Genomic DNA, 12,275 nt, shown 5'->3' with positions numbered 1-12,275 from the left:
GAAGAAGTATGTTCAATAAACGTTTCAACTTTATATCTTGTTCTGTCTTTAAAAAAAGAGCGCTCAGAGCCAATTTGTTGTTTTCCTATTTTCTGACCATATATATTGACTGATAATTAAGCTACTTGCGTAAATACCGGGATGCATAAAGAATCAGAATTGTGATAAATCATGTAAAATGTTTATGATTTATTTTAAGCCACATTAAAGACAGTAAGTGATGCAGTAGTCTCATACCACTTCCATAGTTAATGTATAATTGTAATTCAAACACTGGGGATATCAACATGGTATCAACATTTTATATTGCTTTTTTAACAATTAAAATACTTCAAATAATATACAGCCATTTATATAAACACTTTCGTGTTGCAAATTGTATCTGTTAAAAGTAAAATATAACAAAGTCAGATAAAAAAGGCAAATCTCCTAGTAAAGCAAAATCAACAAAAGTTGAGATATTTTTCTAATAAATATACTTCTAATTCACCTCAAACTTTTTGTATCTAGTTCATTTTGAGAACGGATGCTACACTTATTTTTGAAAAATTTCATTTAAAACATTTATGAAGATTAACATTAATACTATTGATAAAAAATAATTTATTACAAAATGGCCTCTCTTAGCTAGTTAGTGTGGTTTAAATGTATGCACCTATTATTCACAAAAACTGTCTAAACAACACAATTATTTTATGAGAATGAATATATCAGAAGTTAAGAAAATGTCATTTTAAGGTTTTAGTACAATAAGTTTAGGAAAAATGAACTATTCTATTTATGTAAGCTTACATGTAAAACGGCTGCCGTTTCCTAGTAACTTACGTGGCTTTTTATGTATGAAATGTTCGTCCATTTACTTGATATTGTTTCTTTATCAGTCTGCACGTCATTTTTGGAAAAAGTGAAGTATCCAACATCATAATTATGTTTTATAATTTTAGGCAAGTTTTGAATTATTGAAGTTAATAAAAGAAAACATTGTTTGATATTTAATCAAAACGATATCATACCTCAACGATTTATTTCAATAGAAGCAATGCATAATTCATATTGTTTCATTCAACACATAATGCAACATCATCACTATCCAGGGAGAATTTTATTAAAATTCTTCATTTAGTGAAAACTTCGTTCATACAAGTTGAGGATTGGATTTATTTATCTAATTTATATTTCGTTTATTGTATATAACATTTAAGTTATTAAATGCATTGTCCTCGTGTTATATTGCCTATATGCTAGTAGAGTAATTAGAGGCAATAATAATAGTTTTCTTTACAGCACTATATATATATATTGTAATATCCCAGAATTTTCAACGAATCTTCATTATTCGCACATGTTTGTATTTTCAATGTTTACCATGTAAACAAAGTTGTTTCTTTTGTAATATGTTATGACAGCATCCATATTTTCCTTTAAAGTTTTAACCATAGTTTAAAACATAAAACTAACTCACTTTTATTCAGCCACAATTTATATGTACCCCTTTTTTCGAATAATTATTAAAGAGCAAGTCGTTATGTATGGGGGCAGCCATCTTAAATGAGCTACTTCTGCTTTGCATTTTGGGAAATCTCCATAGCAACTGCCAAGATACTGACATAATATTGCCGATTTTTGAGGTTTCGATTGTAATCACTCTCTTTTTAGCATTTCGATTTGTGTGCCTTTGTGGCAGTCATGTAAATTAGACCTTCCTCTATTCATACACAAAATTTTAGAACCCATTTCATTCATTATAATAATGTCTGCACTGTTTGAATTGAAGCAGTAGTAAACGTTCTATTTTTACGGAAACTCACGAAGGAACACTTTTTCACCGAATGAACAATTTTCAAGCTGTAGGCCGCTAGGCCTGCAGACTTTTATAACCGTATCTCGGAAATCGCATCGGCAGATCGACATAACATTTTTAACTTTTGGCGAATTAATGCGCGCACGGGCGTATCAACCCCAGAGCGGTTTGAACTGCGGTGGTCACCGACCTAACTTACATTAACATTTACATCGACAATACCTAGTAAGCGCTCTGCATATTTATAAGCTTGCTATAAATTGCGTTGTAATGAGTTTATAACCTATATTAGGCGGTTAATATAGTTCAAATAAGCTGCGTTTTGCGTTTAATAACGCAATTGAATTTGTACAAAAAAGCAATTATTTTCGTATCGGCGAGTTACAGAACACAATATAATCAAAGCACTGAAAGTGCTGAGGGACGGTGCCTCTGGTGTATGTGCAGAAAAATATACATGGAGAGCTGCCTGGTTTCAAAATCGTGTCGTTGTTATCAACTATTGACAGTCTGGTTATTTCAAGAGCCAACTTTCGTCATGCATGACTATTTTTTTATGAATGCATGTTAAGCAAGCGATCACTTCGTACGAAGTTACATACGAAGATTACTGCGACCGTTTTATTAACGCTTTCGTACGTAATTACTCTTCAAAATGGGGAAGGATCGGACGAAAATGTAAACAAACCGTAGATGTGAGTATACTGAAACAAATTCGCAAATAGTGATTTGATCTGCTTCGCTTTTCGAATAATCAAAATAGACATTTACTATTTATTTTAATAAATATAGTGGGTGGTAACGTTTTGTCGACTACGGTTGCTACGACATAGTTTGACCCGTTTAAACAGCTGTTTCCTGTGTCACATTGCAATGCTTTCAGGCCATGACACATTTCGATACCAACTATATTCATTTCTTATCGCTTGTATTGTGTATAATAATTGTTATGCTGTTAACATGTTAAATAATCACATCCCAAAAGGTAAATGTACTATTACGTTCGTTAATTCTTTGTTCTATTCGATTGAAAACCCCGGAAGTACAAATTTAAGAAAGAGTTTAGTTAGCGAATATTATTTGAACTGTTTCCTTAACGTATGTAAGTTTACACACTCAAATATGTTTTAATATACAATTCTATATACTAACCAGTATACAAATGATATTTGTCATTACAAATAGGTAGACCTATTGTCAATAACAGTATCCTCTTTGTTTGTTATTGATATGATTTATTAAGTTTTTCATTGCAGGCAATCTTTTGAAAGAAAAGCTCAGTCATCTGAGATGCAGTGTTGCAGCACTGAAAAGCATTGGGTATGACTGTATACCTCAGTGTATGATTAAACCAACTATTGCAAACAGTAATCGGGGAGTAGGATTATTATTATATTTTTTCGTGTTATTAGACCCAGTCTTTCAAAAACAGATGCAATTGCCATTATAACATAGTATGAAATAAGAAAATACTTGCTTCTGCTTCTTGCAAACTACCGATTTTTAACCAATATATGTAATCTTAGTACAAAATATCACTGTCAAGGCAGGCATTTCATTTGAATTTGAGAAATGGCTTTTACAAAACAAATTTGTACTGTAGTGTTTTTTATCTCTTAAGATAAATGTGTACTTTTACAAGAAATATTATCAAGAATTGTATTTGAAAAAAATGTTAAACCATTTCTTTTACTTTACTGACAACTCACGTTTTATAGATAATAGTAAAGATTATGTATCTTCTGTTTTACAGGTGCCCATCATAGAGTGTTTCTCTTTGCCTGCAATCAGGATACATCAACTGACCTTTGAACTGTGTTTTCCAACTTCGGATTCAAACACATGCCCTCTTGGGTAGGAGAAAGTCAGACAAACACTTGTGGCTATATCACTATACTTCTTCAAGTCTTGCTCTATGAGTGATCATGATGTGAAATAAAACAAAATGCAGTCATCTTTTTGTTATATTAAATAAGTTATGAACAAATAAAATATTTCAAACTTTTTATTAATTTGTTATTTTGAAAAACAGTATGAATAAACATACATGTATACCAATAGACAAACAATTAATTGGCAAAGAATGGGCACAAAAATATGAGAATATTGAAATGGAGATTTATTGTTAATAATGATTTTAATATGACAGAAAATGCCCCAATTTGCCAAAAGCATTGAATATCAAATGACAATGCTTGGATTTACAAAAGTCTGCCCAAATGAGTATAGATCTGTGAGTTGCTGTTTGGTATTTGTTCAAAAAAGTCATGATGTATAAATCAAAGTTTAAACATAAAACAGTGGAGGATCTGATGTTATGTTGAAATGATATACTTGTATAAGCTATTTAAACTGTATATGAGCAGATTCTTATGGAAATATGAGCTTTAAGTATTACTTTATTCCAAAATGGTGACCTAGAAGGTTAAGTTCCTTGTATTGGTCAATGTTATATTGTTCACTTAACAGCTTGAGGTAAATGCAAGATATAATACAGTCAAGTTCAGAAACTGCTCAACAGTTGTAATAATAAACCCTTCCTCTCAATATGGTGTACATTTGTGGGAAGTTATATCAAATCCTTCAAAAGGTTAAAGAGACATGGAGCAGACACAATTTGTTACAGACGGACAGACAGACAACTGGAGCTAAAAGAATTAGTCTATTTCAGGAGGAGACATACTTAGCCAAATGGTTCTTGAGAAAGTCATTAAAAATGATTTATAAAAAGTACAATAAACAGGCAGTCATAAAAGTTAACATGAACACTAACTTAGGCTTAGATGAGCTAGATGAAAATGTCTTAAACAAAATAATTGAGAAGTTGCCCAAAATGTTACAGCTACATGTAAAAAATGAGCCAAGTATCAACAAGAGATGTTTGTCAAACATTATGCCCCCACCTGAGCGCCATGTTGTCAGGATTATATGAACAATTGAATGAAATAAGCATGGACCGAAATGACAGCTGATTAGTCACTGACATTGGATGCAGTTGAATCAGTTTTAAAATTGACCATTCAAAGTGTGAGGATAGAGTGTGTTATGACCATGACCTTTGACTCTATGACCTCAAAATCCATATGAGTCATCAGCTGGTCTACAAAAATCTAAATGTCAAGTTTGAGGGACATGGGTTCAGGCATTGACATGTAATCACACAGACAAGCTTTTTTAATCAATGTCACTGTGACCTTGACGTTTGACCCCTTGACCCCTAAAATGAAAGGGACTCATCTACAGGCCAGACACAACTCCAAGTCAGGTTTGAGGGCCATGGGTACAGGCATTGTCATGTTATCACTCGAAACATTTTCGCATTCAAGGTCACTGTGAACTTGACCTTTGACCCAATGACTCCTAAAATCAATAAGCGTCATCTCCTTGTCAGGACCAACTTCCATGTCAAGTTTGATGATCATAGGTTCAGGCATTGTCGAGATGTCCCTGAGAGAGGATTTGTTATCTTTTTTGCATTAAAGGTTATTGTGACCTTGACCTTGGCTTGATGACCCTCAAAGTCAAAAGGGGTCATCTACTGGTCAGTCCCAACCTTTATGTCACGTTTGATGACCATTCAGACTGAATGGCATGATTGGTCCAGGAATTGTCGAGTTTGCTTTCAAGATCACTTTGACCTTGACCTTTGACCCCTAAAATCAATAGGGGTCATCTACTGGTAAGGCCTAACCTCCGAGTCAAGTTTGAGGGCCATGGGGGCAGGCATTGTTGATTTATCACTTGGACAACCTTTTACCATTCAAGGTCACTGTGACCTTGATCTTTGACTCGATGATCCCCAAAACCAATAGGGGTCATCTAATGGTGAGGCCCAACTTCCATATCAAGTTTGATGACGAAAGGTCTAGGCATTGTTGAGTTATCACCCGGACAAGCTTTAAAATTAATTTACCATTCAAGGTCACTGTGACCTTGACCCGATCAGCCCTTAAATCATCTACTGGTCAGGCCCAACCTTCATGTCAAGTTTGATGACCATACGTCCAGGAATTGTTGAGTTATCACTCGGACAAGCTTTGGTCTACAGCCGGTAGACGGTACCGACCGACAGACCGACATGTGCAAAGCAATATACCCCTCTTCTTAGAAGGGGTGCATAATAAAAAATGTCTTATTATGCACAGCAGTAATTACATTGACAGAGACATTTTTCCTTTGAAGTATTTATAAATTGAGTCAGTAGCTGAGTCCTTGGATGACATAACAGTGTAGTATGTTGGTTATAATATTTGTTTCCTTTTTAAAAGATATGCCAGCATGTATAAAGATGGTCTCTTCTTCCTGTATAGAGTCAACATCAAAGTCCACAGTAAATAGATTCATGTGAGTTGCACGAAGACAGAATTTTCAAGTTTAAATAATTTACAATGTTGAATTGATGTAAATAGTTGCTCAGATCACAGCAAGGGTAAACTGAATCAGAATGAATCCATTGAAGGTGTTGAAGCAGTTTCTGTTAGAAGGCTGTTCAACTCAAGCACAATCCTTTGATATGAGATGGTGGCATAAACTGTTTTGTGAATTCTGTCCTTGAAAAGTCTTTGGTAGTCTCAAGTATCACCTTGAAAAACAGTTAAGATGAATTTTGTAGAGATTGGAAAGTCTATTGCTCTTTCGGTAACTTTCATTCTAGGTTCTGAAGTATTTGTGACATGGCGCTGAGTCTCTGAAAGAAAAACAAAAATATTTAAGAGCAAAAAAACAATGATAAAAACAAATTGAGTACATATACAATATATTTCAAATTTACACCTTTTAACAGTCACAGAATATTTCACAGAGCCACTTGTAAAATATGTATAATAAAACATCAGTTGTTTTCTCAGTTAAATAAAGGGCACAACTCAAAATCACTTAAAGCCAGATTTATAGACCTAATAATTAGGACCTATACATCATATACAAATATAATACAATAACATTAGTGTACTGTGTCTGACATGACAGACGGCTATAATGATACCTTGAATTTGGTTCTTTGACAACAGACTTATCTGCTAGAAATCATTAAAAAAACCTTTTTATTTCATTTGTTCTCCTCAAGGCTGCACTCTTACAGATTAACAGTTTTAATAATATTTTATCTTTTGTCCAGGAATGAGCAAATTTTGTGTAAACATCTGAAAACCAGCGATACAAGAATGCTGACAAAAGATTTTATCGCAGTTTTTCATATTTCTGTCGCAAATTAATGTTTTTGAAAAATGCATAAAACATCAATTTTTGAAAATAAATATGAAAACTTGCAATGTGATTTTTTCAGCAGTCTTATATCACTTGTTGCTATGCATTTTCACATGCAATGTTACATATATACAGTATCCAGTGATGTGGATCATTCCATATATATATGCTGCACATCTTTAATATTATAATTATAGAATGTGCATCAAACTATATGCATGATAAGCTTAACAGTTTGTATTAAATTGAGATTTGGTAAAAAAAATGCTACAAACTGACTGTAAATACATACATAATGCACGATTTCCACTTGATTCGCTCTTGCGGTGTATTTACTTTTATCTTGCTTATAAATAACACAAGTAAACCGGAAATATGGAAATTTAGTTACCCATCCAAAAACCTGCAGTTCTGTGTAACAATCTGTCCCGCCTAGTTACCAGCATCTTGGATCCATGTCAAGATCTGAAATAAAAAATGAATAATCTATTTATTTATAAACAGGCTGTTTTCTTTCTGAAGCTTAAAATATGGTTGACATTTATCTTTAAATGCAAGGTGTTTTAATAAAGCCATTGCTTGAGCTCATCAGTCGTGGGGTTCAAGATCTGAACCTGTCCCACTTTTGCACCCAGGTTTACCGTACTAATATTATACGGTTCATGAGTGTGTCCCAGTACTAACCCACAAAGGTCAGATTGTTTGCAAATTAAGTTATCAGGAACAGTTTGTAGAGCTGGTTGAACAATTCGACTGCAAGTTATTTTAAGTTCTAAGGGCCTGTGAGCCAAGTTGATAGAGCACAAACTTGCGAACAGGGAGTCCCTAGTCATTCTAAAATGCCGTCCAGGCTTGTTTTTTAATGATGGTTAGCCTGGACGTCATTCATAACAAAATTCGTAAACATGTTCAAAATGCCGATCAAAATTTGGTCGCACATTTATTAAGAATTTTCCAATTTAGTCTATTTAAACAAAAAAAGAACACTGTACCTGTTAAAAGTAATCCTTTTTACATCAATTGCAATATATTGTATAAAATAATCGCGTTCCGAATTGTTAAAACAACATACATTTTCAAACACCCATCAAAATTCACCAAACACCATTGTTTTTGTTAACGAATGTAGCCGAGAATATCCAAATGCATTTTCTTTTCTCTGCTTAAGGTTACACATGACTATTAGTTACTTTAGTACAGCTCAGTACGAGCTGTAGTGTCATTGGCAGTAGTTTTGTTAAGGCAACTTATTGTAAACCTGTAAATTATTCAAAATAAATTAAGAATGAAGTGTTTACAAACATTTATTACTTTTGTTAGTATATTGGAATAAAGACATTTAGTTTTTGCAAAATGAATCAAATAGCAATATCATTAAGTTAAACTTAAACATTAAGTTGCATTGTCGTGCAAATCATAACATTTTGTTGTACATGAAGCACAAGATATTAATAGCAAATTGTTATTCTGTTGACAAAATTCATTGTATATGGACTAGTATATAAATAAAAAAATATTGCAAAAAATGTGACATAAACATCAATATGTTGATTTCAGTCTAATGCCTGCATACAATAAAAGAATACATTTGTGAAATTATGAGATAAATTTAAAATAAATGGAAACTCAAAGAAATATACATTGTCAAACTAGGGCCATAACTTTCCTAATAGAAATTTGTCTACCTACTCTTTACTCCAGCCAACATATTAGAAGCCTTATCAAATGGGGTTTAATCCTATTTATTTGATTTCTGTTAATCTTTTTGACACTTTTTAAACTCTTAGAATGCTGAATTTATAGCAATTACAAATTGCGACAAAACCGAAAGCAAATCTATTTTTAGCGCGTAAACGTCATTACGAAATTTGCATATCACGTGACTTTCCGACAACATAAAATTCTACGATTTGCATATTTAAAACTAACACGATAATAACGCAATAACAAGGCTGTTGAGCTATATATTGAAATTGTTTGCTAATAAGAGACATAACAGTTAAAGGATGTCATTGTTTATCCGTGAAAGCAATAAAATTCTGCAATAATTAGCGAGGTGTTGACTGGGCCGTGACTGCTTGCCCTAATTATCGGATTAATTTTTGTTGTCGCACCAGCAGATGCGCTTGATTTATGACAGTGACAGAATCGATTATCATGCAGGCCGCATGGTCACCACTTAAGTCATTTTAAGAAAATATTTTAGAAAAAAATCGTTGTCGCCATAAATTCGCCAAATTTGAAAAGTTGTCGCCACTTTTGCGATTTTGTCGCAAATGGCGACAATGGCGATCGCCAGCGGGAACCCTGAGTTTGTGGAATGTTATCATGCAAAGTATGGGAAGAATTTTCATTTGCATGCATGGCATTTTTTTCAGTTCGTATCATTATTTTCTATTCTTGTAATTTACCCCTCATTTGCGCTCACTTGGATGTCTTTGAACTTTTGTATGCTTAATATCTTTTGTTTGGTTTCTTTAAAGCATCCAGATTCTGACACACAACAAAAAAAACTTTTTCAAGTACTACTTGTCACAAACTTGCGGTAAGAGCAACCTCAGGTACCAACTGGTGATTGTACGAGCTCTCTCCTCCCTACCTTTTTCCTACCAGTAGGCGAGTAAGTTTTCTGGTGTTCCCCAGTGAACGACCATTTGTATGTATGTTGACAAAAACCTGCCATGACGGTTTGAAATTCTGCAATTATTTGGAGGTTTTTGATTGCCATCTTTTGACATAAAAACATTTCTACATTTCTTTCCCCTTTCCCACACGCACCTAGCCTTCCGTCTAAAAACGACCATACATTATAAATACTATATGTGTGCTTTTACTTTGTATGACAGAAATTAGAATACTAGGTAAAATTACCGGTTTGCCTTTATAAGCTTTGTTAAATTTTATAGCGTCTCTTTGAACCGCTGGCGCGTTCACGTCACAAACTGGGCATATGACCTTCTATAAGATGACATTTTAAATGTAAAGTCGGCGAAGATTGCACAAGTGTCCCATAACAACCCGAGGCATATTCTATAAGAGCATGAAGGCCAATTCTCACACAGAGTCCCGGCTTTGTCATGTTTTAACCCCTTAAACACATGAACGTTACTTCTGTTTACCAATATAGTTCTTTTAAAAAACACACAACAATTCTAACTCTAGTTGTTTTCCTATAAGCTTTAAGCTTGACGATAAAACGCACTCTAGTCGGAAATAAGCAAACAACAATAAAAATATCATCATGAAACATCTTTTTAGCAAAACTATATATATATATATATATACATAATAAATTGATAAGTCAGCAAAATCTCTGATTATTGTAAACTTGGATTGTCGTGTTGAAGTCGAATTTTGATTAATAGGTTACACAATAAAACATTTTGATTCACTTAGTGTAACAATGCTGTTGATATACATGTTTTTTTTTTAATATTTAGTCTTATGTTAAATACATGTGTATAATAGTATGCATTGTCCACATTGCCCATAGAATAGTTTGTAAATAAATCTTGAATCCTGTATGTGACGATAAATGTTTTTCAAATTCATTAAGTTCAAAAGTGTGGTAACTGATAATGATAGTGTTAGGGGAAGGTAATCCATACTAAAAATACTACTTCAGATTGAAACCTTAAAGTATAGTTGTGTGTAACCTTTTTTCTTTTTGGCAGTAAGAAAGCTCCTGTCAACTGAAATCAGGTATTTAAATTACTTTTTTGAAGAAATAGCTTGTGAATTTGCAAAATGGATATGGTTATTGATAAGAATTAAGGTATTTATTGGCAGTCTTAAGCCACAGAATACAAATGAAGAACATTTCATTTCATAGACAGTTTTTACATGTTTTTGAATTTTGTTATGAATGACGTCCAGCCTAACCATCATTAAAAAAAGCCTGGACGGCATTTTAGAATGACTTTAAGGGAGTCCCCAGTCCAAGTCCCATTACTAGCTGCAATGTTTTCAGAACCGCAAGAAAATTGAAAAAAAAAAGTAGTTTGGGACAAACAAGTCTCCCAACTGTGACCAATAGAGCTTATGCTTACCATCTGGCTGCTCTAGATATTTTTAAAAAATGACCCATCCCACCCTCCGCATCCCCATCCCCAGGCAACTTTTAAATTTATAAGCTTCAATGTTGATTTAGACTTTCTGAACACTATTAGAGACATGATAATCTTGTAAATATAAGTCAAAGCAAGTTATTAAAAAATGACAGATCAGTGTAAACACTGTCATAAAATCAGTCTGTTTTTAGCTTGCTGTTTTACTTTAAACGCCGTAAAATTCAAATACCATGAGTCTAATGGTTGGATAGTATTTCAGTCTATATTCCAGTGTTCTTATCACAACAAAACTCTTGAAATGCATCGAAATAAGAGCATTTTGTTTTTCAAAACATTTTGACAGTTGGCGCGAGGTTGCGTCCCCTGAAAATTTAGTCAAAACGGCGTCTTAACGATTTGTTAATTTACTCACCGGGTTGCAGATTCCACAGAGTCGTCTTCTGTCTTGAAATTGGCAGTTGGTTTTGTTAAAATACACCATAATAAATGAAAGATCGCCAATATAGAATATTTCTGTGGTTGTTGCGGCCATTTTTAGTCTACGAAGTTCGTACGCCACCGTAAGAGCTTCCGTAGAAATAATTTTCGTAGATCTACGAAGAAACAGGTGCTTGTTCGTACGAAATTCTTAATAAAACGGCTAAACAGCCTGAGATACATCGTACAAAGTTCGTAAGCAAAACAGACTTCGTACGAAGTTTAATAAAACTGGCCCTTATTCTAGTAAAGCTTGGAGTCCGGATTTATTCTAGCAAGTAATATGGTTGGTGCCAAAAAAAGGTAAAAGTCCAATGTCATTAAATGTAACGGTCAGCTCGCGCAGGAAAAAATCAAGATAAAATAAATCATGCATTCTTAAGTAATGTATTTTAAACATATCCTTTGTGCTTAAGAATTAAAGGTTTATTGCATAATTATAAATGTTCTTGTAAGCTATTGAATATTACTGGTGTTTTAAGCATTGAAAAACCGCACTCTTACTTCGACCGAGACAGGCGGTAAATCGGTTTGTAACTTTTCAGCCGATTGCCCCTACTATGAACGCTGCCCTGAGCGGGCACCGTCCAAAAAGCAGAATCCTATATACGTGAGTTTAGATTTTGTTTCGGTCGAGAACCGATAATATCTACATGTACATTGTATTTAAGAATAGAATGTGGGTCATCGCATTCGTACACGTTTATTCCCCGGAAATAAAC

The 12,275-nt window shown here is 33.6% G+C and overlaps 2 long non-coding RNA genes across 2 annotated transcripts; one reads left to right on the top strand and one right to left on the bottom strand.

The window, feature by feature from the left end:
* The first annotated feature begins 2,413 nt into the window (after positions 1-2,413).
* Positions 2,414-3,608, top strand: LOC128231202 (uncharacterized). The gene is made up of 3 exons (XR_008260314.1): positions 2,414-2,496; positions 3,058-3,121; positions 3,555-3,608. It is a non-coding gene; the product is annotated as an uncharacterized LOC128231202 (long non-coding RNA).
* Positions 3,609-3,897: 289 nt separating this feature from the next.
* LOC128230079 (uncharacterized) lies at positions 3,898-11,430 on the bottom strand. The gene is made up of 3 exons (XR_008260163.1): positions 11,306-11,430; positions 7,398-7,471; positions 3,898-6,488 (listed from the first exon to the last, which is right to left on the bottom strand). It is a non-coding gene; the product is annotated as an uncharacterized LOC128230079 (long non-coding RNA).
* Between the last annotated feature and the right edge of the window lie 845 nt (positions 11,431-12,275).

Source organism: Mya arenaria, chromosome 4 (genome assembly GCF_026914265.1).
Source record: "Mya arenaria isolate MELC-2E11 chromosome 4, ASM2691426v1".
Lineage (NCBI taxonomy): Eukaryota > Metazoa > Mollusca > Bivalvia > Myida > Myidae > Mya > Mya arenaria.
The sequence above is the reverse complement of the archived record's forward strand: the minus strand, read 5'-3'. Positions and strand labels throughout refer to the sequence as shown.